We start from the raw sequence: 27,265 nt of genomic DNA, 5'->3' as shown, positions 1-27,265 counted from the left end.
CTGCTGTGCCGTGGGACTCCGGAGGGTAAGTATAAAAATAATGGGTGCAGGGTGTGGACCCATTAAATACGCCAGTGACTTTAACACATTAATATTCCACTCAGTTCCACCTAATGGCATCATAATAGCAAACAACAGTTTAGAGATCAGTGTATGACCCAATGACCTCTCTGCATTGCCCTAGAAACGCCACCCCACTGGTATTTTTAATAAATCAAAATATGTTTCTTTACACTTAATGCATTCTATTTTGTGCATTCCTGAGCATTTTGTCCTAGTTGTTTTCCATTTCTCTGCAAGACTTTCCACTAAAGTATGACTTTTATCCTGCTTGGACCATGCAGACGTTAATGCAAGCGAACACTGGTGATTGTCAATTTCATTGAAACTTTCAGCAAACAGGTTGGCTTTAATGATTTTATATAGGCCCTCATTCCGAGTTGATCGGTCGCAAGGCGAATTTAGCAGAGTTACACACGCTAAGCCGCCGCCTACTGGGAGTGAATCTTAGCTTCTTAAAATTGCGACCGATGTATTCGCAATAATGCGATTACTAACTACTTAGCAGTTTCAGAGTAGCTCCAGACTTACTCTGCCTGTGCGATCATTTCAGTGCTTGTCGTTCCTGGTTGACGTCACAAACACACCCAGCGTTCGCCCAGGCACTCCCACCGTTTCTCCGGCCACTCCTGCGTTTTTTCCGGAAACGGTAGCGTTTTCAGCCACACGCCCCTGAAACGCCGTGTTTCCGCCCAGTAACACCCATTTCCTGTCAATCACATTACGATCGCCGGAGCGAAGAAAAAGCCGTGAGTAAAAATACTTTCTTCATAGTAAAGTTACTTGGCGCAGTCGCAGTGCGAACATTGCGCATGCGTACTAAGCGGATTTTCACTGCGATGCGATGAAAAATACCGAGCGAACAACTCGGAATGAGGGCCATAGTGCGGTTACTGCTTTACCAACAGTTCATAGGTGTTTCTATAATGGGTGCAGTGTGTGCGGTGCACATGGGCAGAGGGAGGCCCACACCGCACACACTGCACCCATATAGTATACTTACCCCTCCGAAGACCCGCGGTAGGCCTGCAGTGCGGGCACAAATCACTCAGAAAATGGCAGCTGCGGCCATTTCGAGTGCTTTGCGCATGCGCACTGGAGATGCCCCCCGGGAACATGGCGCCCATCATTATGCTAGAGTCTACTAGCTGCCGGAGAAGAGGAGGCCCACAATGGGGCTACACGCGGGTCCCCTTCTCTCTTAAGACGCCCCTGCAAAAGTTACTAGTAGTAGATGAGGAGCAGAGAGGCGTAACTAGGGTTTTCAGAGCCCAGAGCAAGATGAAGAGTGTCACCACCCCCACCCCCCCCAAAAAAAAAGAAAAAGAAGAACAACTATGTCTGCGCACCGAAGGCGCGCGTAAAAAAAAAGTGTGGCCACGCACCAGAAAGGGCATTGTCACATACAAGAAGGGGCATGGACACATACTGTACCAGAAGGGGCATGGATACTGAAAATTGGGCCTGCCAACATGACACGCCACCTGATTCACGTCACACTGGCATCATTCTTTTCAATTCCACATGTACCTTACCTATATGTTGGTTTCTCACACTGTGGAACCTCTGAAGAAATGTATCCTCTAAGGCAAACAGCATCTTCAGTCGGTATTCACTATTCATGTAGGAGATCACATCATCCAGAAGATGCCTGTTTGTGTAGGAATATTAACAAGGCCAGCATCATAAAACAGCGGTTCAACCAGACTCGCATTATGCCCAGTGTCACATCCTGCCCCCTGCGTCTCTCAGCCACACCGTCTCCCCCTGCGTCTCTCAGCACACCATCCCCTTACCCTACCATCGTCTCTCAGCACACCATCACCTCCCCCTGCAACGTCTCTCAGCAGACCATAATCTCCCCCTAGTGTTGTCTCTCAGCACACATTCCCTTACCCCACCATCGTCTCTCAGCACACCATCACCCCCCCTGTAACGTCTCTCAGCACACCACCACCTACCCCCTGTGTCATCTCTCAGCACACCATCACCTGCCCCCTACATCATCTCTCAGCACATCATCACCTACCCCCTGCATCGTCTCTCAGCACATCATTACCTACCCCCTACATCGTCTCTCAGCACACCATCACCTACCCCTGCAAAATCTCTCAGCACACCATCACATTCTATGTCTCTGTGTCTCCCCTCCCCTTAATTTTGTCTCTCAGTGTGTCTCTCCCCTTCATTTGTGTCCCTCAGTGTGTCTCCCACCCTTCATTCTGTGTCTCTCTGTGTGTCTCCACCTCTTTTTCTATGTCTCTTAGTGTCTCTCTCTGTCTCCCCTTCTATGTCTCTCAATGTGTTTCCCTCCTTCTATGAGCACAATTCCATTAGATGACAGTTGAATAGCTCCGGGAATTAGCTCCTGGTGCTATTCAATACAGCGCAGTGGTAAGTCAAAGAATGCCCATTCTCCCCGACTAAATAGGAGTTTTGTCGGGAGATTCGACATTCTCCGACTTATGTGCCCGGTGCAAAGCTATTTATGTCACGCTAAGGGCAGAAATCAGCATCACGCTGGCACTTTGTCGGATTTCTGCTCGCACCCCCCCAGGGGTGTGAGAAAAAAATCCCGTCGCTGGGTGTCACAGGGCGCTGTATTGAATAGCATCGGGAGCTCATTCTCAGCGCTTTTCAACTATCATCAAATTGAATCGTGCTCAATGACTCTCGCTCTCCCCCCTTCTATGTCTCTCAGTGTGTGTGTCCCTTTTCTTTGTCTCTCAGTGTATCTCTCCCCCCTTCTATGTCTCTCATTGTCTCTCTCTCTCCCCCCTTCCCTGTCTCTCAGTGTCGCTCCCCCTCTTCTATGTCTATCATGGTCTCTCTTTTCCCCCTTTTATGTCTCTGAGTCTCTCCACCCCATGTCTCTCGGTGTCTCTCTCCCCCTTCTATGTCTCTCAGTGTCTCTCCCCCTTCTATGTCTCTCAATGTATCTCTCTACCCCCTCCTTCTATGTCTCCCAGTGTCTCTCTCTCCCCCCCTTCTATGTCTCTCAGTGTGGGCGGGATGTACTAAGCTCTCCTGCCGCGGGATCTCCCCTCTCTGCGATTCCGTTACCTGCTGCGCGGTAACTGCTCTGCTCCCTCTGGACGGCGCTGCCCTTCGCTCCCCGTAGGTCTCTCATCTCCCCTTCCGCATCTCAATCCCTATCACCGCGGCCACTCTTCTCTCCGCGTTTACTCAGCCGCCCTACCCCTTTCCTATTCTTTGTTATTCCAGTGTGCACATGATGGGATGCTGTGCTAAATGCGCGAGCGCAAGAGAATAGGAAAGGGGGAGGGTGGCTGAGTCAACGTGGAGAGCAGAGTGGACCACGACGATGGGGATTCAGATGCGGAAATGGAGATGAGACCTACGGGGAGTGAAGGGCAGCGCCGGCCAGAGGGAGGAAAGCAGTTACCGTGCAGCAGATAACAGAATCACAGAGAAGGGAGATTCCGTAGCGGGAAAGCTTAGTACATCCCGCCTTGTGTCTCTCCCCCCACTTCTATGTCTCCCAGTGTCTCTCTATCCCCCCCTTTTCAAATAATATAACAGGGTCACCTCTCTCTCCCCCCCTCCCCCCTTACCTCAAGGGACTCGGGAGCTGGCGAGGTGAGGCGGCTGGGAGCCCAGATTAGTGGACCTGGAGCCGGCGAGGTGGCTGGGAGCCGGGATCTGAGGGGGCTGGGAGCCACGATCTGAGCACCAGGCTGGCAGGGTGCGGCGGCTGGGAGCCAGGAGCTGGCGGAGGGCAGCAGGCTGATCAAACAGGGAGCGTGACACATTGCGGTCACGCTCCCTGCAGCAAGAGGAGAGATGCCGGGTGTTGGAGGAGACTGGTGATGCTCCGGAGGGCCGCAGCGGTGGTGAGCGCAATGGTGCACAGTGGGGCGAGCAGGCCATGCAGTTGCCCTCTGTTGGGCCTGCCATGGCGCCTAGGGCACGTGCCCTGCTCACCCCGTGCTAGTTACGCTGTGCGATGCTTTTGTACTTCTGCGACGGAGCAGGGACTGACATGCGGGGCGGGGTAGCCCTGTGCTGGGCGTCCCCCCGCATGTCTGAGTGCCTGATCATAGCTGTGCTAAATTTAGCACAGCTACGATCAACTCTGAATCAGCCCCAATGTGTTGCCGAATTTTCTGTTAATGTAGCTCTCAGATGGGACGTGTGTAAATATTAAACTTTATTAAAGCCATTGTCTCTGTGTTCCAAAAGAGTTTGCCAGCAATATCCAATCTGTGTTGGAAGCAATCCAGAGGCACTGGTACGTTTATTCATGTCTGGTAAGATTGTCCTCAAACCTCAATCACTGACCTAAAATTGCTGATCTCCTGTCTTCTCTGCAAGCCCAATGATCGATTGTTACAACACAACTGCAATGCAGGTAGATCCCAAATCACTAGAGATTGGAAATCTTAATACTCTCCATGCAACCATGCACTGATTACTCTTATGTGGTTCATTACATCAATGGAATACATCACCTGCTTGCTTAATAGCATGGTTAAAAAATTCCACACCTGGGACCCATCATATTTATATAATAATGATCAGCTTTCTGGTACAACATAGTTCTCTTCCCATTCTAGACCCTTAACCTGATAGGGGCTACTTCTCCGTGTGCATACCTGCCTCTCTCTGCTCAGGACTGGCAGGCAATCTAGAAGTCAGTTCCCTGGTCTCACCACCCTTCTTACCCTTTTCCATGCATGATTCAGTAATATACTGTATGCCAGCTGTCGGGATCCCGGCGGTCAGAAGAGTGACGCAGGGATCCCGACAGCTGGAATACCGGTGGTGTGCGCAGCGTGTCCCCCCGCGGGCTCACTGTCCTTTCCATCCTTCGGGCCCAGTGGCGTCCAGTGTTATGTTCCCCCTCGGGTGGTGGCATGGACCACCACCCGATTGGGATTATGGCCGGTGGTTAGGATTCTGACTGTCGGCAAATTTAATGACTTCCTCCATGCCTTGTCTCCATTTAACATAATGCCAAGAACTATTAGAAGTTTCTTAAGGCCCGTACACACTGGCCGATATATCGGCCATTCTATTGAACGGCTGATATATAGCGGGTCCATCGGCCAGTGTGTACAGGCGATATGTCTGTGAACTTCGTCGTTCATAGACATATCGCGTCGGCCCAACAGCACAGCCGATGGCCAATATATCTACCGATATATTGGTGCATCGCTGTGTGTGTACGGGCGACCAGCCGACCGCCCGTACACAAGCTGCAGCAGCCGGCAGTGATTGACAGCTGAACTGGGTGGGCGTGTGTACACGCCCGCCCAGTTCATGACGTCAGTCCCCGACGGATCGGGTAGTGTGTATGATCTGCAGATATATCAGTGTGTACCCACCATAAGTTATACTTGTTTGATATTGTCTGTTGCCAATTTTCTGTTGTTAAAAATAAAAAGTCAAAAATTAAATAAATAATCTTGAGCCAATAACACAATTCTGGATTTGCTGTGTTAATCATAGTGCTGTATTCTCATTTTCCAGCTAACTTTCTGAAAGTATATATGAATCCCTTACGGATGTGGATCATGGGTCACCTGAAAAATGTCAACATGGACTGAAGGTTGACATGAAAAAGGTCGACACAGAAAAATGTCAACATGAGATTTTTTTTTTTGTACTTTTTTTGCTGTTGTTTACTTCGTAAAATCAACAAAAAAACCCAATTAGTGCACCGCATCTCTTTGCATGGCGAGCGAACGGGCAAGGTGCCTTGCTGAACTTGGCAGAGATTACTATTCCCAATCGTAGTCCACGTGGATTGTAAAGTACGATAAAGATCAAAAATGGAAATAAAATTAAATACTCATGTAATAATACAGTTTATTGCCATCAAACAAATCAAAACCATCAATTGTCAGACGAAGTTACAAGTACAGCAATATGGCGCCAGAAATGAACAAGTGATAAGAAAGCATACCAAGCAATTCTCAAATGTATTTAAGTTAAACAATGTTGTGATTTAAAATACGAATAGCTGATGGAAAGAAAATATCGTACAGTTGCTTGGTGCGTGACATCAATTCTCTAAACCTTCTGCTGGATGGTAATTTTTCAAATATCCTACAATGCGGATGTCCATAGTCACGCATAATGCCTCGTGCTCTTTTTATAACCCTGCTTTCATAAAGCTTCTGAATGCTAGGCAGATTCATTGTTACTTGGGGTTTTAATCAAGCGTTCAAGCCCTCCTATTTCTCCTGCGGTGCACTTTCCAAACCAACCAACCTTTTCCTGTGTTGACCTTCTGGCAATGTCAACCTTGAAACAATGTCGACCAAATGCATGTCGACAAATAGTGGTCGACCTAAGTGTGGTCGATCTAAAAAACGCATACCATCCCTTATACATGTCATAAACAGCTCCTGATGATAGGTACATTTATACAAATAAGGATCTTATTTCTAAAGTCAAATACATTATTTTATCTCACAATAAAAATACATCAATATTAAATTATAAAATGTAGTTATTAATAAGACAAATGTTTAGTTTCTGGCTGTTGTCACCAGTTGCCTCCTGTAACATTGAGATGTATTCATTTACAGTATGAGGAAGAATTCAACCAGTGGGTTACATGGAAACAAATCTTTTGTCATTGCTACTTGTTACTGTACAGGGCATACATTCATAAAGTCAACAATTCTAGAATGTTGACATTCACTATGTCGAGATGACATAATGTTGACAATGTCGTCATACAATTCTCAGATGATTTTAGGGTTAAGCATAAGGTAAGGCATAAGGTTAGGTTTAGGAGTAGACATGCTCACCTGAATGGAAATCCGCATGGCCGACATTCTGGCAACGTCGGCATTGTGAATGTCGACCTCCTGACCACGCCATCATTCTGAAAGTCGACATTTAGAATATGTTGGATTTCTGAATGTCGACAAATCCTACCACACCACTTAAAGAGAGCCATGAGAACCTCTCTTCTGCAGCCACCTAGAAAATAAGAATTTACTTACCGATAATTCTATTTCTCGGAGTCCGTAGTGGATGCTGGGGTTCCTGAAAGGACCATGGGGAATAGCGGCTCCGCAGGAGACAGGGCACAAAAGTAAAGCTTTTACAGGTCAGGTGGTGTGTACTGGCTCCTCCCCCTATGACCCTCCTCCAGACTCCAGTTAGGTACTGTGCCCGGACGAGCGTACACAATAAGGGAGGATTTTGAATCCCGGGTAAGACTCATACCAGCCACACCAATCACACCGTACAACTTGTGATCTAAACCCAGTTAACAGTATGATAACAGAGGAGCCTCTGAAAGATGGCTTCCTAAACAATAACCCGAATTAGTTAACAATAACTATGTACAAGTATTGCAGATAATCCGCACTTGGGATGGGCGCCCAGCATCCACTACGGACTCCGAGAAATAGAATTATCGGTAAGTAAATTCTTATTTTCTCTATCGTCCTAAGTGGATGCTGGGGTTCCTGAAAGGACCATGGGGATTATACCAAAGCTCCCAAACGGGCGGGAGAGTGCGGATGACTCTGCAGCACCGAATGAGAGAACTCCAGGTCCTCCTTTGCCAGGGTATCAAATTTGTAAAAATTTACAAACGTGTTCTCCCCTGACCACGTAGCTGCTCGGCAGAGTTGTAATGCCGAGACCCCTCGGGCAGCCGCCCAAGATGAGCCCACCGTCCTTGCGGAATGGGCCTTAACAGATTTAGGCTGTGGCAGGCCTGCCACAGAATGTACAAGTTGAATTTTGTTACAAAACCAACGAGCAATCGACTGCTTAGAAGCAGGTGCACCCAACTTGTTGGGTGCATACAGTATAAACAGCGAGTCAGATTTTCTGACTCCAGCCGTCCTTTAAATGTATATTTTTAAGGCTCTGACAACGTCCAACAACTTGGAGTCCTTCAAGTCGTCTGTAGCCGCAGGCACTACAATAGGCTGGTTCAGGTGAAACGCTGATACCACCTTAGGGAGAAAATGCGGACGCGTCCGCAGCTCTGCCCTATGTCGAATGGAAAATTAAATAAGGGCTTTTATAAGACAAAGCCGCCAGTTCAGATACTCTCCCGGCCGAAGCCAGGGCCAGTAACATAGTCACTTTCCATGTGAGATATTTCAAATCCACATTCTTTAGTGGTTCAAACCAATTGGATTTGAGGAAATCTAAAACTACATTTAGATCCCACGGTGCCACCTTAGGCACCACAGGAGGCTGTATATGCAGTACTCCTTTGATAAAAATCTGGACCTCAGGGACTGAGGCCAATTCTTTGTGGAAGAATATTGATAGGGCCGAAATTTGAACCTTAATAGATCCCAATTTGAGACCCATAGACAATCCTGATTGCAGGAATGTAGGAAAACGACCCAGTTGAAATTCCTCCATCGGAGCACTCCGCTGCTCGCACCACGCAACATATTTTCGCCAAATACGGCGATAATGCTTCGCGGTGACTTCCTTCCTTGCCTTTATCAAGGTAGGAATGACTTCTTCTGGAATGCCTTTTCCTTTTAGGATCTGGCATTCAACGCCATGCCGTCAAACGCAGCCGCGGTAAGTCTTGAAAAAGACAAGGACCCTGCTGAAACAGGTCCCTTCTCAGAAGTAGAGGCCACGGATCGTCCGTGACCATCTCTTGAAGTTCCGGGTACCAAGTCCTTCTTGGCCAATCCGGAGCCACTAGTCTTACTCCTCTTTGCCGTATAATCCTCAATACCTTTGGTATGAGAGGCAGAGGAGGAAACACATATACCGACTGGTACACCCAAGGTGTTACCAGCGCGTCCACAGCTATTGCCTGCGGATCTCTTGACCTGGCGCAATACCTGTCCAGTGTTTTGTTGAGGCGAGACGCCATCATGTTCACCATTGGTTTTACCCAACGGTTTAATAGCATGTGGAAAACTTCTGGATGAAGTCCCCACTCTCCCGGGTGAAGGTCGTGTCTGCTGAGGAAGTCTGCTTCCCAGTTGTCCACGCCCGGGATGAATACTGCTGACAGTGCTATCACGTGATTCTCCGCCCAGCGAAGGATCCTGGCAGCTTCTGCCATTGCCCTCCTGCTTCTTGTGCCGCCCTGTCTGTTTACATGGGCGACTGCCGTGATGTTGTCCGACTGGATCAACACCGGTCTTCCTTGAAGCAGAGGTTCCGCCTGGCTTAGAGCATTGTAGATTGCTCTTAGTTCCAGAATGTTTATGTGAAGAGACTTTTTCAGGCTCGACCACACTCCCTGGAAATTTCTTCCCTGTGTGACTGCTCCCCAGCCTCTCAGGCTGGCATCCGTGGTCACCAGGATCCAATCCTGCATGCCGAATCTGCGGCCCTCCAATAGATGAGCCTCCTGCAACCACCACAGAAGGGATACCCTTGTCCTCGGCGACAGGGTTATCCGCAGGTGCATCTGAAGATGCGACCCTGACCATTTGTCCAACAGATCCCTTTGCATGGAATCTGCCGAAAGGGATTGCTTCGTAAGAAGCTACCATTTTTTCCCAGGACTCTTGTGCATTGATGTACAGACACCTTTCCTGGTTTTAGGAGGTTCCTGACCAGGTCAGATAACTCCTTGGCTTTTTCTTCGGGAAGAAAACCTTTTTCTGAACTGTGTCCAGAATCATCCCCAGGAACAGCAGACGAGTTGTCGGCATTAATTGGGATTTTGGAATATTCAGAATCCATCCGTGCTGCTTTAGCACCTCTTGAGATAGTGCTAAACCCATCTCTAGCTGTTCTCTGGACCTTGCCCTTATTAGGAGATCGTCCAAGTATGGGATAATTAATACGCCTTTTCTTCGAAGAAGAAATATTATCTCGGCCATTACCTTTGTAAAGACCCGAGGTGCCGTGGACAAACCAAACGGCAGCGTCTGAAACTGATAGTGACAGTTTTGTACAACGAACCTGAGGTACCCCTGGTGTGAGGGGTAATTGGAACGTGGAGATACGCATCCTTGATGTCCAAGGATACCATAAAGTCCCCTTCTTCCAGGTTCGCTATCACTGCTCTGAGTGACTCCATCTTGAACTTGAACTTCTTTTTGTATAGGTTCAAGGACTTCAGATTTAGAATAGGCCTTACCGAGCCATCCGGCTTCGGTACCACAAATAGAGTGGAATAATACCCCTTCCCTTGTTGTAGAAGAGGTACCTTGACTATCACCTGCTGAGAATACAGCTTGTGAATGGCTTCCAAAACCGTCTCCCTTTCTGAGGGGGACGTTGGTAAAGCAGACTTCAGGAAACGGCGAGGTGGCTCTGTCTCTAATTTCAACCTGTACCCCTGAGATATTATCTGCAGGATCCAGGGATTTACCTGCGAGTGAGCCCACTGCGCGCAGTAATTTTTGAGACGACCGCCTACCGCCCCCGAGTCCGCTTGCGAAGCCCCAGCGTCATGCTGAGGCTTTTGTAGAAGCCGGGGAGGGCTTCTGTTCCTGGGAAGGAGCTGCCTGTTGCTGTCTCTTCCCTCGTCCTCTGCCTCGTGGCAGATATGAATAGCCCTTTGCTCTCTTATTTTTAAAGGAACGAAAGGGCTGCGGTTGAAAGGTCGGTGCCTTTTTCTGTTGGGGAGTGACTTGAGGTAGAAAGGTGGATTTCCCGGCCGTAGCCGTGGCCACCAAATCCGATAGACCGACCTCAAATAACTCCTCTACGCATCGCCTGTCCACTGTCGTGTCCATAAAGCTCTTCTGGCCGAAATGGACATAGCACTTACCCGTGATGCCAGTGTGCAGATATCTCTCTGTGCATCACGCATATAAAGAAATGCATCCTTTATTTGTTCTAACGACAGTAAAATATTGTCCCTGTCCAGGGTATCAATATTTTCGATCAGGGACTCTGACCAAACTACCCCAGCACTGCACATCCAGGCAGTCGCAATAGCTGGTCGTAGTATAACACCTGCATGTGTGTATATACCTTTTTGGATATTTTCCATCCTCCTATCTGATGGATCTTTAAGTGCGTCCGTCTCAGGAGAGGGTAACGCCACTTGTTTTGATAAGCGTGTTAGCGCTTTGTCCACCCTAGGAGGTGTTTCCCAGCGCTCCCTAACCTCTGGCGGGAAAGGGTATAAAGCCAATAACTTCTTTGAAATTAGCAGTTTTTTATCGGGGCACCCCACGCTTCATCACACACGTCATTTAATTCTTCTGATTCGGTAAAAACTACTGGTAGTTTTTTCACACCCCACATAATACCCTGTTTAGTGGTACCTGTAGTATCAGCTAAATGTAACATCTCCTTTATTGCCAAAATCATATAACGTGTGGCCCTACTGGAAAATACGGTTGATTCGTCACCTTCACCACCGGAATCAGTGCCTGTGTCTGGGTCTGTGTCGACCGACTGAGGCAAGGGACGTTTTACAGCCCCTGACGGTGTTTGAGGCGCCTGGACAGACACTAATTGAGTGTCCGGCCGCCTCATGTCGGCAAACGACTGCTTAAGCGAGTTGACGCTATCCCGTAATTCCACAAATAAAGGCATCCATTCTGGTGTCGACCCCCTAGGAGGTGACATCCTCATATTTGGCAATTGCTCCGCCTCCACACCAATAACGTCCTCATACATGTCGACACACACGTACCGACACACAGCAGACACACAGGGAATGCTCTATACGAAGACAGGACCCACTAGCCCTTTGGGGAGACAGAGGGAGAGTCTGCCAGCACACACCAAAAAGCGCTATATATGACAGGGATAGCCTTATGATTAAGTGCTCCCTTATAGCTGCTTTTATATTAATATATTGCCATTTATTCTGCCCCCCCTCTCTGTTATACCCTGTTTCTGTAGTGCAGTGCAGGGGAGAGACCTGGGAGCCTTCCTGACCAGCGGAGCTGTGACAGAAAATGGCGCCGTGTGCTGAGGAGATAGGCCCCGCCCCTTTTTCGGCGGGCTCGTCTCCCGCTATTTAGTACATTTAGGCAGGGGTAAATATCTCCATATAGCCTCTGGGGCTATATGTGAGGTATTTTTAGCCTTTTTAAAGGTTTTCATTTGCCTCCCAGGGCGCCCCCCCCCAGCGCCCTGCACCCTCAGTGACTGCCGTGTGAAGTGTGCTGAGAGGAAAATGGCGCACAGCTGCAGTGCTGTGCGCTACCTTAAGAAGACTGCAGGAGTCTTCAGCCGCCGATTCTGGACCTCTTCTTGCTTCAGCATCTGTGAGGGGGCCGGCGGCGTGGCTCCGGTGACCATCCAGGCTGTACCTGTGATCGTCCCTCTGGAGCTTCATGTCCAGTAGCCAAGAAGCCAATCCATCCTGCACGCAGGTGAGTTCACTTCTTCTCCCCTCTGTCCCTCGTTGCAGTGATCCTGTTGCCAGCAGGAATCACTGTAAAATAAAAAACCTAAGCTAAACTCTCTAAGCAGCTCTTTATGAGAGCCACCTAGAATTGCACCCTTCTCGGCCGGGCACAAAAATCTAACAGGAGTCTGGAGGAGGGTCATAGGGGGAGGAGCCAGTACACACCACCTGACCTGTAAAAGCTTTACTTTTGTGCCCTGTCTCCTGCGGAGCCGCTATTCCCCATGGTCCTTTCAGGAACCCCAGCATCCACTTAGGACGATAGAGAAAAGTCTTTGTTTTCTCCCATAAGTAAACACTTTACCTGTATGCACAGATGAACAAAATGTATCAAAATCGTGGTCATAATGCAATTTCTAAAGCACGTTAGTTTTTGTTGTAGGATAATCTATACAACTAATGCTTATCATTTCCATTTCAGCTGTCATCATGACATGTCATCAAGCCTCTCCTAGAGCAGAGTTAGATGGAGCCTCTCTGACAGATGTAAGTCCCACATGGGGAAAATTAAATACTTATCACTGAAATATTCCTAAATAAGATGCATTTGGTAAAACTGACATTTGTACGTGGAATAGGATTTTATTTCCTATTAAAAGTGCAGGAAAATGCAGCATTGTTCACTCTGGATTCTTTCTATGCTGGTTTCTTTGGTTTACAGAATTTTGCCCTCGTTCATACTGGAGCCAAATGTTTAGTAATTCAGATCTTCTAGCACAGGCTTGGACTGGCCCACAGGGGTACAGGGGAATCCACCGGTGGGCCCCGCTGCCTTGGGCCCCCATCTCCTGCTCTAAGGATCAGGTTCCAGAATTATACATTATACATATGTTACCTTATACTGGACTATGGTGTATTTTCTACAGTGCATTGCTGTTATTAATCTGTTATTAATCTGGTACATTATCATGCATGCAGCAGCCGAATTTACTGTATATATTTATGAAGGTGTCCAGACGCTGTACTCTCTAATGGTTAGTCAAACAAATGAGGTGGCAGGCCACACCCCCTCTGCAGACTGGCCACACCCCTAAACATGGGCCCCTACCACTGCATTTCCCCGGTGGGCCCTACATGCCCCAGTCCGACACTGTTCTAGCATCACACAGTGTAGAAAACACCCAAAATTGTAGCCAAGACAACACAACATTATCTCTCCAGTCTATAATACCACTAAGGGACCAAGCCAGTAAACAAAAGTGCTCATGGTTTAATGACATAAACCATGGATACAGTATGCTGTTATCTTCTTTGTGGGAAATTAGTTCATTCTCTTTAATGATTGTAACTTGGTTTTGGTCATAGAAGATGAGAAGATTGTGCTTTTATTTTATTTGTTCTTGTCTGACTGTAATAGTGTAGTGTTTACTTTATGTGAACATGAAGTAATTGGTAATATTTCTTTCCTTTTCAACTCCATAGCAGCCTTAACATATTAATTAACTTCTTAGTCAGCTGAGTAGACAGGAAACAGAAATCCCTCTGTAATATAGACAGTGCGACTCCTTCCTGCCCTTAGTGTCACTCATGTGAGTAAGGCGTGTGTGTAGGTGAGTGTAGTGTGAGTTTGGTTTTCTAATACCCCTTGCACACGAAAATCCTGAGTCCAACCTTGGTCAATGAACACGGGTTTCAAGACATCTCACAGCAGCTTGAAACCTGTGTACACTGCAGGATGGAACCGGGTTTTTGCCATGGCTTCTCCTCTGCTGGTGCTTGGAGATTACATCATCTCCAAGCGCCAGTGAGGTGGCTCTCCATAGGGTTTTACCAGGACCTGTGTCAGACAACCCAGATCACCCATTTACACTGCCCTTTAAACTGGGTCCTTCCCAGGACCTACTCTGCTTTCTATCCATGTTAGATTCCTGGGTCACTGGACCTGACTTTTTAAGGGACCCTATCACACCGGGCTGCGACCCAGGTTATTGCGGCGGTGTGAAAGGGGTATAAGTGGCTTATCTGCTCCTGGTGAGTTTGGACAGTCGCTGTGGTGCACTTCTGAGAGTGCAAGCAGAACAGGTGGCTCACATGCTAGGACGTTCTTCAAAGTGATCCTTTTCTGTGTTATGTGAGCATGTCTGGAGGTCAATACCCATTTGTACGTGTTTGATGATCGGCATGGAAGGCTTATACAATGCTAGGATCTGCTCTGCAGGAGTTACAGTTTAAAAAAAAAATTCTACAGTATTCTGAACCCAACTGAAAAAGGCAGAAAAGCACCTATTTTATTTCTACATCAGGGACCGTTTATAAATCCCAACCCAAAGGGTTACCTCTTTGAGGGTACGGCAATTAGGCAGTCCTTACTAAAACACAAAGGACTCTGATGAACTTATTATTATGTTTCTTAAGCAGTATAGCAAATCATGCCTCATATTAACCCTTCTTGGGATCTTAATCCAGTACATGAATGCTCTAAAATCTTCTCTCTCATATATATATATATATATATATATATATATATATATATACTACACACACACATTCAGTAGTGCTGTAAACTAGTCCTACTTTGGTTGCTAAGGAGCAATAAAGAGGAGCAATTATATACTCTTGATCTTCGCAGGGCAGTTTGTCTGTAACTGTCCAGAACTAAAGAGTTGGGAAGAGAGATCAAGTATTTTTCCTTACAGTAGGAACCTATAAAGGACTTGCTTCATCCAAACATACTCTGGGAAGATAAATCTAGGATGTCATTGTGCAGTCATATAAGGGGAATAGCGTGAGGTGCAAGAGTTACCGTGGGTGCATTCTACAAGGGTAGTGTTGATCTCCTGAGGATACAAGATGATCTTGATAAGGTATACGGTTGTAAATTCTTCATACCTGTACCAGATTGTGAAAATTGTCAAAGACACCAAAAGAAAGGAAAAGTCATGTTATATACCTTCTGGAGGCAATTCTTTTTCCAGTCTTTACCCATCTGACTAAAGTGTTATCTCGTACATAATGGCTGTTATGGAATATTTGGAGGAAATGAAATTAACGGTAATAATTCTACCATATTCTACAGCATTTTATCAAAACAGGAGCTCCTCAGCTCAGCCAGTCAGCCTTTGAAGGGGCATATACACAGGACAACACATGGACTGTATGACTGGCCAAACGGAAAGGATACCAAGTACTGAGTTGGAGTAACTACAATGGGAGCTGCTACACATCCTTGGGTTAGAAAGAATGTATGTGGTAAGTCCACACAAACAGGGTTTTACATAGATCAAGCTGGATCAGTAGCCAAAGGCACTGTAACAATCTCAGGACGAAAAGCTAGGTTCAATAACAAGCTCTACTGTGAAGAATACAGGTAGCAGAAGCAGACATACCGGAAACAGCTGGAAATGTGAAGAACTGATAGTACCTTATCCTGGAACTACAGTAGCATGGATGCAGTTACATTTAAACTCTTTCCTAGATAATATCAGGGGTGTATCTAGGGTTCCAAGCACCCCTGGCAAAGTAAGTGACTTGCCCCCCCCCCTCCCCACACACATATTTAAAATATGGAAGTCACGTGTGCCAAAAAAGGGCATGGCCACACAATAGTGACCCCAATTCATATTACATCACACAGTAGTGTCCCTTACTCACATTACACCACACAGTATTGTCTGTTATTCACATCACGCTACACAGTAGTACCCCTTATATACATTACACCACTAAGGGGACCTCGAAGCCGGCCAAGCAGAGACCAACCCAGCATCCTGGCGTGGATGCCCGGCAACGACCACAGAAGGCAGCAGCAGCAACCACTGTTCTTGTCTCCGGGGTCCGGCACTGCTCCGCAGTCCGCACTACAATCAAGTAACTCTGCTAAACTACAGCTCCCAGCAGCCATTGCTGCTGTGAGCACTCAGCAGCAATGGCTGCTGGGAGCTGTAGTTTTGCAGAATTACTTGATTGTAGTGCGGACTGCGGAGCAGTGCCGGACCCCCGGAGACAAGAACAGTGGTTGCCGCTGCTGCCTTCTGTGGTCGTTGCTGGGCATCCCTGTGGGTGGGGGACAGAGTGAATCTACCCCCTGGCCGTGGGTGTCACCGCCAGGCAGCGCCCCTCCACAGCTGGCACCCCTGGCGAGTGCCATCCTGGCCAATAGGTAGATACGTCCCTGGATAATATGTCCAGAGTATATGGAGTCCCTGTATTGGTGTGTGACAACCATGATGCATAAGCAGACAACTAGAAAATGAATGTGTAAGTCTGAAATGCCTACAAGAGACAGGAACAGTGAGTTTAACAATGATTTGTGCAAGATGTAAACATTTAGAGAATAAATCTTTGATGATGTGCATGTTCACTGCTGTCTGTAATACATACACTTATACATATATCTGCTGAGCCTAAATAAAGTCTTACAGTATAAAGGATTATGTCATGCGATTGGGCATAGGGGGTAGTTCCAAGTTGATCGCAGCAGGAAATTTTTTAGCAGTTGGGCAAAACCATGTGCACTGCAGGGGAGGCAGATATAGCATGTGCAGAGAGAGAGTTAGATTTGGGTGGGTTATTTTGTTTCTGTGCAGGGTAAATACTGGCTGCTTTATTTTTACACTGCAAATTAGATTGCAGATTGAACACACCACACCCAAATCTAACTCTCTCTGCACATGTTATATCTGCCCCCCCTGCAGTGTACATGGTTTTGCCCAACTGCTAACAAAATTCCTGCTGCGATCAACTTGGAATTACCCCCATAGTATGCTTCCTGAGTGCATACCCATGTACCCACCCATTTGTGGCAAGTGCATTTGGCAAATCACGCTTAAAATTACACCAGTTTTATTTTCAAACAGTGAAATAAACTATTCTAGCGCCAACACGCTGCTTAATTTCCTTGTGGACTCCCTAGCATTCTTTTCAGAGATGTAAGACAGGTAGTCAGCGTGACATCCCAAGAATATGTGAATATTATGTATGTAAAATAAAATTTATCAAAGCCACAGAGACCCCATCATTTACATGGATGGCTGTCTGGGCAGAGTATGAGCCATGAGCTCTGAGGCAGGGAGAGGTAAGTCAGGCAGTGGAGGGGTGACCTGGGTGAGAGCACCCTTGGTTCAGGCAGAGATCCCATTTCAGTGTCTGCTTCATTTAGTTGCATTTTATGTAGCTGTGCTGCCAAAGGGACGCTCAGTCCTTGACTTTGGCACAGTCAGACCTCTCTCCTCCCATGGTAAACAACTATTCAAACACGGAAAGGAAAAATACGCTATGATCGGTTTCCTCTGTGGATATCATTTAACTTTTCTTTTTTCGCCTAAATTTACTGGAAGCTTTAATTGTGTCTTCCCAGTCGACCCTTACTACACCTTATTCCAAATTATACTCCTCTAGACTCTCTCACTCCTCTTTTGTTTACCGTTGCGTAGATATTGTTTTATGTGCAGAAAATCAGTAATAACACCGTGAAACATTGTAGATACTAAACTGGAGAAACTGTTCTTTTTTTGTTTTCCCAAAGTCGTTTCAGCAGAATAATACCCCTTTCAGACCGCCAGCAATAACCCGGGAAAGGGGCCAGTTGACATAATCCGGGTCCAGCGACTTGGTATTTCTGCTTGTTTAGCGACCAGGGTTGAACACATGATCAACCCGGATCACTGTGCGGTGTGAACGGGTAAGCCAGGTTGATGCAACCCGGGACCCTTTCACACTATATTAAGAGGCGGCACTTGGAGATCATCAGATCTCCAAGCGCCACCTCCGCACACGTCACTGCTGACGTCACCAACCTGGCAATATGCCGGGTTGGTGCTGCGGCCTAAAAGGGGTCTCAAGCAGGTCACACCCGGGAAGGAGCCATGTACAAGTCCCGGGTGTGAATGCTGTCCAAAAGGATATCATTCTCTTCCTAATATTCAGCTCCGAAAAATACTCAGAACAAATTTACTTACAGTGATGCTGGTGGCAATGGGATTTTAGTGTACTGGACCAACCAACATTACAGCTAGGCAAACCCAGAGTTGCAGAGTGCAACATCACTTAAGGGCCTGCCACACTGGACGATATTTTAAATGATATCGCTCATTTTCACCCTTCTTAGTGATATTGTTTAAATGATAGGGCCTAATTCAGACCTGATCGCAACGGCAACATTTTTCTCTAATGGGCAAAACCATGTGCACTGCAGGGGGGGGGGGGGGGGGGGGCAGATAAAACATGTGCAGAGAGAGTTAGAGTTGGGTGTGGTGTGTTCAAACTGAAATCTAAATTGCAGTGTAAAAATAAAGCAGACAGTATTTACCCTGCACAGAAAAAAATAACCCACCCAAATCTAACTCTCACTGCAAATGTTATATCTGCCCCACCTGCAGTGCACATAGTTTTGCCCATTAGAGAAAGATTTTGCTTTTGCGATCAGTTCTGAATTAGGCCCATCACCCAGCGTGGTCGGTGCGTAAAATGAACAATGCGCGCTCCCACGTCAAGTAGGTCGTCTGTCGCTGCAACTCAATTCTGGCTACATAGTTGTCGACATGGTGCATATTGTTCAGTGTGGTCGGTGCATACGATGAGCGATGACATGCAGAACAAACATTTAAATAAATACGCAAAAACCCTAGAGTCAGACAATTTAGGCATATTGTTCAGTTGTTCATGAAATCGCTCAGTGTGGCCGCTCTATCTAATTCATTATCGTTCACCCGGGAGTCTGGGAAGTTTAAGGGAAAATAATGAACAATATCAATTATCGTTCATGTCGCCCAGTGTGGCAGGCCTTTTCAATTTTTTTCTTAAATGGCGCCAATTTGGGAAACAAATGATGAGACCACAGTGCTGTTTTAGAAAAGTCCCTTCTAATTGTTCTAGTGAGACTTTACAAGAGCATACCTCCCAACTTTCTGTTCTTGTGGAGCGGGACACTCGCGCGCTCCCGAAAAGGGGGGTGGCCTATGGAAAATGGGTGTGGTCTATGGGAAAATGGGCGTGGTCTATGGAAAAGGGGACATGGTCTATGGAAAAGAGGACGTGGCTTCGCGGGAGGACCCGAGATCTTGAGCCACGCCCCCGTTTTCGTCACTGAGGGGGCATGCCCAGCGCTCTGTGAGCCGCTGGCATGCTCCCTCTCCCTCTGACTCCACTAAATAGACGCTGTGCGCATGCGCACAGCGTCTATTCACCGCTGCTCTGCTAAGCAGAGCAGCGATTGACAGAGCCTCCCAACTGACCCCCCCCCCCCACCGCGGGACACTGTAGCCCGCGGGTGGGACAGCGGGACAGTCCCCAAAAAACCGGAAAGATAGATGAACTCATAATTCCCATTCAATGACTAAATATCTACACTGCAGTTTGTAAATGAGCCATAACGATCAGATGAGCCTTGTGACAGGTGAATGCTTTGCTCAGTCTGATATTAAATAATGTAGTGTTGCTTCCCAATGTACGGACACGCTTGTTCTTGTCTGCATTCTATAGTGCATACTGTAAGGATCACAAAAAATGTAACCAAGATGAGAAGAAAAAAACTGAACTGGAGGGAAGTTATGTGTATGAGAGGTGAAGGATTTTAATCATCTTAGAGTCAAAGAAGGAAAAAAAAACATCTGTACTTATACTGGTAATCCCTCAAAAGACAAATCAGCTCAAATATATAAAATCATTCACAGACTTAACATGCTGAAATTGTTTCACACTATTAACCCTTTATAGAAATCCTACATATGACAACCTGAACTTCCTTCTTTATTTTATTGATACACATTAACAACTAGCTGTTACCTGTTACTAAATTAAGGGGCCAATTCAGTAAGGATTGTAAAAATTACAAATTTGCAACAATTGCGACCATTCGCAAAATTGCGAAAGCATGCCCAAACGGAAAAGCTGCAACACTAATTTAATGTCACAAAAACAAGGTGGGCTTGTGAAATGTGCAAATATTGCAAAGACCTAAAAAATATATGCATTATTTTCGTATAAATTTACAATTTTACGCATTTTTTGCTTAAATGTTTCTGCTGTTGCAATTTTTGCAAACAACTATGTTTTTACCTCAAGTATTGCACTACCTACTTTCCTGGCCGGAAAAAAAAAAAGGTGTTGCTGTTCTTGAACATATGTTTGTGTGTGTAGCAATATAAAAAAAAAAAAAAATGTAACCAAATGTATGTGGGTCTGTTGTGTTAACAAAATACATGTTGGTTGCTTAAAAAGCATTAAAAAACTGTTATGGGCCCTAGACATATAAAGATCCGTCGCCGAGCTGTCCGACGGCAAATGCGGGCGACCCGGCGGGGGGGGGGGGGGGTACAGTGACGGGGCGAGTGAAGTTTCTTCACTCCCCCCGTCACCCGACTCCATTGAAGTGCAGGCAGATATGGATGAGATCGTCCATATTGGCCTGCATGCACAGCCGACGGGGAACCAGCGATGAACGAGCACGGGGCCACGCATCGTTCATCGCTGGTGACTCCACACTGAAAGATATGAACGTTAGCTCGTTCAATAATGAACGAGATCTTCATATCTTTGATGAACATCGGCCAGTGTGTAGGGCCTATTAGGATGCTACAGTAAAAGACATTAAGCAGATCCTACAAAACAAAATGCTTGGAAATGTTGATTAACATTTGCTTTTAAAAAATTGTGTGGTTGTCAAAACTCGATTGTTAGTAAGTGTAAAAACAATTAGGTTACTAACATATATTTTATAAAGAAACGTGTTACAGAGTTTAAAGCTCCCTTACATGTGTAGAAGTTTCAATACAGCTGAATGAAGTGATTTGTGGTCAGAGGTGTAAGCTTCTTCAGCTGGGTGTAATGAAGCAATGATTGCAGTATACATCGAACATTCTACAACTGAGGTCAGCTTGTGCAGATTTTAAGGTAGACCTGTAGTCACTCAGAAACTGCACACCATAAATGTGCGATCTGTTGTAAAAATTGCGTATGCACCGCCTACCGAACATCAGTATACACCACACAACACGCCCCTACTCATAGTTTTTGCGAGTCCAGCCTGTTAGTACGCCCCCTACACGCCTACTTTTCGTAGTGCATATGCAGTTTTTACTTCGTCTCAGAAGTTGCTTTTTTTCCCTCAGTTTTTGTGGTATATGGTGCAGTTTTTGCGATTTTCCACATTTTCTGTGATATTTGCTGCTTTGCGATCCTTGCTGAATTAGGCCCTAAATCAGTGGTTCTCAAACATTTGGGATTTTTTTTTTCACGGCACCCCTAAGCCAAAAGTTTCTTATTGAGAAATTTTTAAAAAACATTGGGCCTAATTCAGACCTGATCGCTTGCTAGCAGTTTTTTGCAGCGCTGCGATCAGATAGTCGCCGCCTACAGGGGAGGGTATTTTAGCTGTGCAGGTGTGCGAACACATGTGCAGCCGAGCAGTACAAAAAGATCTTTTGCAGTTTCTGAGTAGCCCAGGACTTACTCAGCCGATGCGATCACTTCAGCCTATCCGGGACCGGAATTGACGTCAGACACCCGCCCTGCAAACGCTTGGAAACGCCTGCGTTTTTCCAACCACTCCAAGAAAAATAAGAATTTACTTACCGATAATTCTATTTCTCATAGTCCGTAGTGGATGCTGGGGACTCCGTAAGGACCATGGGGAATAGCGGCTCCGCAGGAGACTGGGCACATCTAAAGAAAGCTTTAGGACTATCTGGTGTGCACTGGCTCCTCCCCCTATGACCCTCCTCCAAGCCTCAGTTAGGATACTGTGCCCGGATGAGCGTACACAATAAGGAAGGATTTTGAATCCCGGGTAAGACTCATACCAGCCACACCAATCACACCGTATAACCTGTGATCTGAACCCAGTTAACAGCATGATAACAGAGGAGCCTCTGAAAGATGGCTCACAACAATAATAACCCGATTTTTGTAACAATAACTATGTACAAGTATTGCAGACAATCCGCACTTGGGATGGGCGCCCAGCATCCACTACGGACTATGAGAAATAGAATTATCGGTAAGTAAATTCTTATTTTCTCTAACGTCCTAAGTGGATGCTGGGGACTCCGTAAGGACCATGGGGATTATACCAAAGCTCCCAAACGGGCGGGAGAGTGCGGATGACTCTGCAGCACCAAATGAGAGAACTCCAGGTCCTCCTCAGCCAGGATATCAATTTTGTAGAATTTTACAAACGTATTTGCTCCTGACCAAGTAGCTGCTCGGCAAAGTTGTAAAGCCGAGACCCCTCGGGCAGCCGCCCAAGATGAGCCCACCTTCCTTGTGGAGTGGGCATTTACAGATTTTTGGCTGTGGCAGGCCTGCCACAGAATGTGCAAGCTGAATTGTACTACAAATCCAACGAGCAATAGTCTGCTTAGAAGCAGGAGCACCCAGCTTGTTCGGTGCATACAGGATAAACAGCGAGTCAGATTTCCTGACTCCAGCCGTCCTGGAAACATATTTTCAGGGCCCTGACAACGTCTAGCAACTTGGAGTCCTCCAAGTCCCTAGTAGCCGCAGGCACCACAAATAGGTTGGTTCAGGTGAAACGCTGAAACCACCTTGGTGAGAAACTGAGGACGAGTCCTCAATTCCGCCCTGTCCGAATGGAAAATCAGATAAGGGCTTTTTCAGGATAAAGCCGCCAATTCTGACACGCGCCTGGCCCAGGCCAGGGCCAACAGCATGACCACTTTCCATGTGAGATATTTTAACTCCACACAAACCAATGTGACTTTTGGAACCCAAAACTACATTGAGATCCCAAAGTGCCACTGGAGGCACAAAAGGAGGCTGTATATGCAGTACCCCTTTTACAAACGTCTGAACTTCAGGGACTGAAGCTAGTTCTTTTTGGAAGAAAATTGACAGGGCCGAAATTTGAACCTTAATGGACCCCAATTTCAGGCCCATAGACACTCCTGTTTGCAGGAAATGTAGGAATCGACCCAGTTGAATTTCCTCCGTCGGGCCTTACTGGCCTCGCACCACGCAACATATTTTCGCCAATTGCGGTGATAATGTTTTTGCGGTTACATCCTTCCTGGCTTTGATCAGGATAGGGATGACTTCATCCGGAATGCCTTTTTTCCTTCAGGATCCGGCGTTCAACCGCCATGCCGTCAAACGCAGCCGCGGTAAGTCTTGGAACAGACAGGGTCCTTGCTGGAGCAGGTCCCTTCTTAGAGGTAGAGGCCACGGATCCTCCGTGAGCATCTCTTGAAGTTCCGGTTACCAAGTCCTTCTTGGCCAATCCGGAACCACGAATATAGTGCTTACTCCTCTCCATCTTATTAATCTCAGTACCTTGGGTATGAGAGGCAGAGGAGGGAACACATACCCTGACTGGTACACCCACGGTGTTACCAGAGCGTCTACAGCTTATTGCCTGAGGGTCCCTGGACCTGGCGCAATACCTGTCGAGTTTTTAATCATGTGGAAGACTTCTGGGTGAAGTCCCCACTCTCCCGGGTGGAGGTCGTGCTGAGGAAGTCTGCTTCCCAGTTGTCCACTCCCGGAATGAATACTGCTGACAGTGCTATCACATGATTTTCCGCCCAGCGAAGAATCCTTGCAGCTTCTGCCATTGCCCTCCTGCTTCTTGTGCCACCCTGTCTGTTTACGTGGGTGACTGCCGTGATGTTGTCCGACTGGATCAACACCGGCTGACCTTGAAGCAGAGGTCTTGCTAAGCTTAGAGCATTGTAAATGTCCCTTAGCTTCAGGATATTTATGTGAAGTGATGTCTCCAGGCTTGACCATAAGCCCTGGATATTCCTTCCCTGTGTGACTGCTCCCCAGCCTCGCAGGCTGGCATCCGTGGTCACCAGGACCCAGTCCTGAATGCCTAATCTGCGGCCCTCTAGAAGATGAGCACTCTGCAACCACCACAGGAGGGACACCCTTGTCCTTGGTGACAGGGTTATCCGCTGATGCATCTGAAGATGCGATCCGGACCATTTGTCCAGCAGGTCCCACTGGAAAGTTCTTGCGTGGAATCTGCCGAATGGGATTGCTTCGTAGGAAGCCACCATTTTACCCAGAACCCTTGTGCATTGATGCACTGAGACTTGGCTCGGTTTTAGGAGGTTCCTGACTAGCTCGGATAACTCCCTGGCTTTCTCCTCCGGGAGAAACACCTTTTTCTGGACTGTGTCCAGGAGCATCCCTAGGAACAGAAGACACGTCGTCGGAACCAGGTGCGATTTTGGAATATTGAGAATCCAATCGTGCTGCCGCAACACTACCTGAGATAGTGCTACACCGACCTCCAACTTTTCCCTGGATCTTACCCTTATCAGGGAATTGTCCAAGGAAAGGATAACTAAAATTCACTTCCTTCGAAGGAATATCATCATTTCGGCCATTACCTTGGTAAAGACCCGGGGTGCCGTGTACCATCCATACGGCAGCGTCTGAACTGATAGTGACAGTTCTGTACCATAAACCTGAGGTACCCTTGGTGAGAAGGGTAAATTTTGACATGAAGGTAAGCATCCTTGATGTCCCGAGACATCATGTAGTCCCCTTCTTCCAGGTTCGCAATCACTGCTCTGAGTGACTCAATCTTGAATTTGAACCTCTGTACGTAAGTGTTCAAAGATTTTAGATTTAGAATCGGTCTCACCGAGCCGTCCGGCTTCGGTACCACAACAGTGTGGAATAATACCCCGTTCCCTGTTGCAGGAGGGGTATCTTGATTATCACCTGCTGGGAATACAGCTTGTGAATGGCTTCCAAAACTGTCTCCCTGTCAGAAGGAGACATCGGTAAAGCCGACTTTAGGAAACGGCGAGGGGGAGACGCCTCGAATTCTAATTTGTACCCCTGAGATATCACCTGAAGGATCCAGGGGTCTACTTGCGAGTGAGCCCACTGCGCGCTGAAATTCATTGAGACGGGCCCCCCACCGTGCCTGATTCTGCTTGTAAAGCCCCAGCGTATACTGAGGGCTTGGCAGAGGCGGGAGAGGGTTTCTGTTCCTGGGAACTGGCTGATTTCTGCAGCCTTTTTCCTCTCCCTCTGTCACGGGGCAGAAATGAGGAACCTTTTGCCCGCTTGTCCACGAAAAGACTGCACCTGATAATACGGCGTCTTCTCATGTTGAGAGGCGACCTGGGGTACAAACGTGGAATTCCCAGCTGTTGCCGTGGCCACCAGGTCTGAAAGACCGACCCCAAATAACTCCTCCCTTACTAAAGCAATACTTCCAAATGCCGTTTGGAATACGCATCACCTGACCACTGACGTGTCCATAACCCTCTACTGGTAGAAATGGACAACGCGCTTAGACTTGATGCCAGTCGGCAAATATTCCGCTGTGCATCACGCATATATAAAAATGCATCTTTTAAATGCTCTATAGGCAAAAATATACTGTCCCTATCTAGGGTATCAATATTTTCAGTCAGGGAATCCGACCACGCCAACCCAGCACTGCACATCCAGGCTGAGGCGATTGCTGGTCGCAGTATAACACCAGTATGTGTGTAAATACCTTTTAGGATACCCTCCTGCTTTCTATCAGCAGGATCCTTAAGGGCGGCCATCTCAGGCGAAGGTAGAGCCCTTACAAGCGTGTGAGCGCTTTATCCCCCCTAGGGGGTGTTTCCCAACGCACCGTAACCTCTGGCGGGAAAGGATATAATGCCAATAACATTTTAGAAATTATCCTTTGTTATCGGGGGAAACCCACGCATCATCACACACCTCATTTAATTTCTCAGATTCAGGAAAACTACAGGTAGTTTTTCCTCACCGAACATAATACCCCTTTTTTGGTGGTACTCGTATTATCAGAAATGTGTAAAACATTTTTCATTGCCTCAATCATGTAACGTGTGGCCCTACTGGAAGTCACATTCGTCTCTTCACCGTCGACACTGGAGTCCGTATCCGTGTCGGCGTCTATATCTGCCATCTGAGGTAACGGGCGCTTTAGAGCCCCTGACGGCCTATGAGACGTCTGGACAGGCACAAGCTGAGTAGCCGGCTGTCTCATGTCAACCACTGTCTTTTATACAGAGCTGACACTGTCACGTAATTCCTTCCAACAGTTCATCCACTCAGGTGTCGACCCCCTAGGGGGTGACATCACTATTACAGGCAATCTGCTCCGTCTCCACATCATTTTTCTCCTCATACATGTCGACACAAAAGTACCGACATACAGCACACACACAGGGAATGCTCTGATAGAGGACAGGACCCCACTAGCCCTTTGGGGAGACAGAGGGAGAGTTTGCCAGCACACACCAGAGCGCTATATATATACAGGGATAACCTTATATAAGTGTTTTTCCCCTTATAGCTGCTGTATAGTTAATACTGCGCCTAATTAGTGCCCCCCTCTCTTTTTTTTTAACCCTTTCTGTAGTGTAGTGACTGCAGGGGAGAGACAGGGAGCTTCCCTCCAACGGAGCTGTGAGGGAAAATGGCGCCAGTGTGCTGAGGAGATAGGCTCCGCCCCTTTTTCGCAGACTTTTCTCCTGCTTTTTTATGGATTCTGGCAGGGGTTAAATGCATCCATATAGCCCAGGAGCTATATGTGATGCATTTTTTTTGCCATCCAAGGTGTTTTTATTGCGTCTCAGGGCGCCCCCCCCCAGCGCCCTGCACCCTCAGTGACCGAAGTGTGAAGTGTCCTGAGAGCAATGGCGCACAGCTGCAGTGCTGTGCGCTACCTTGTTGAAGACAGGACGTCTTCTGCCGCCGATTTTCCGGACCTCTTCTGCCTTCTGGCTCTGTAAGGGGGCCGGCGGCGCGGCTCTGGGACCCATCCAAGCTGGGCCTGTGATCGTCCCTCTGGAGCTAATGTCCAGTAGCCTAAGAAGCCCAATCCACTCTGCACGCAGGTGAGTTCGCTTCTTCTCCCCTTAGTCCCTCGATGCAGTGAGCCTGTTGCTAGCAGGTCTCACTGAAAATAAAAAATAAGAATTTACTTACCGATAATTCTATTTCTCGTAGTCCGTAGTGGATGCTGGG

The 27,265-nt window shown here is 47.2% G+C and overlaps 2 long non-coding RNA genes across 6 annotated transcripts in view; one reads left to right on the top strand and one right to left on the bottom strand.

Moving 5' to 3' along the window:
* Positions 1 to 27,265, bottom strand: part of LOC135056236 (uncharacterized) — a 421,784-nt gene that overhangs the window by 113,057 nt on the left and 281,462 nt on the right. The window lies entirely within an intron of this gene.
* The window catches only part of LOC135056235 (uncharacterized), a 236,939-nt gene that overhangs the window by 166,298 nt on the left and 43,376 nt on the right, over positions 1 to 27,265 (top strand). For all 3 annotated transcript variants that reach the window (XR_010243929.1, XR_010243928.1, XR_010243930.1), the window contains exon 2: positions 12,783 to 12,847. This is a non-coding gene — a long non-coding RNA (uncharacterized LOC135056235). The remainder of the gene's footprint in view (positions 1 to 12,782; positions 12,848 to 27,265) is intronic.

The sequence above is a fragment of the Pseudophryne corroboree genome, chromosome 3 (genome assembly GCF_028390025.1).
Source record: "Pseudophryne corroboree isolate aPseCor3 chromosome 3, aPseCor3.hap2, whole genome shotgun sequence".
Classification (NCBI taxonomy): domain Eukaryota; kingdom Metazoa; phylum Chordata; class Amphibia; order Anura; family Myobatrachidae; genus Pseudophryne; species Pseudophryne corroboree.
This window is presented reverse-complemented; position numbering and strand designations above follow the sequence as displayed.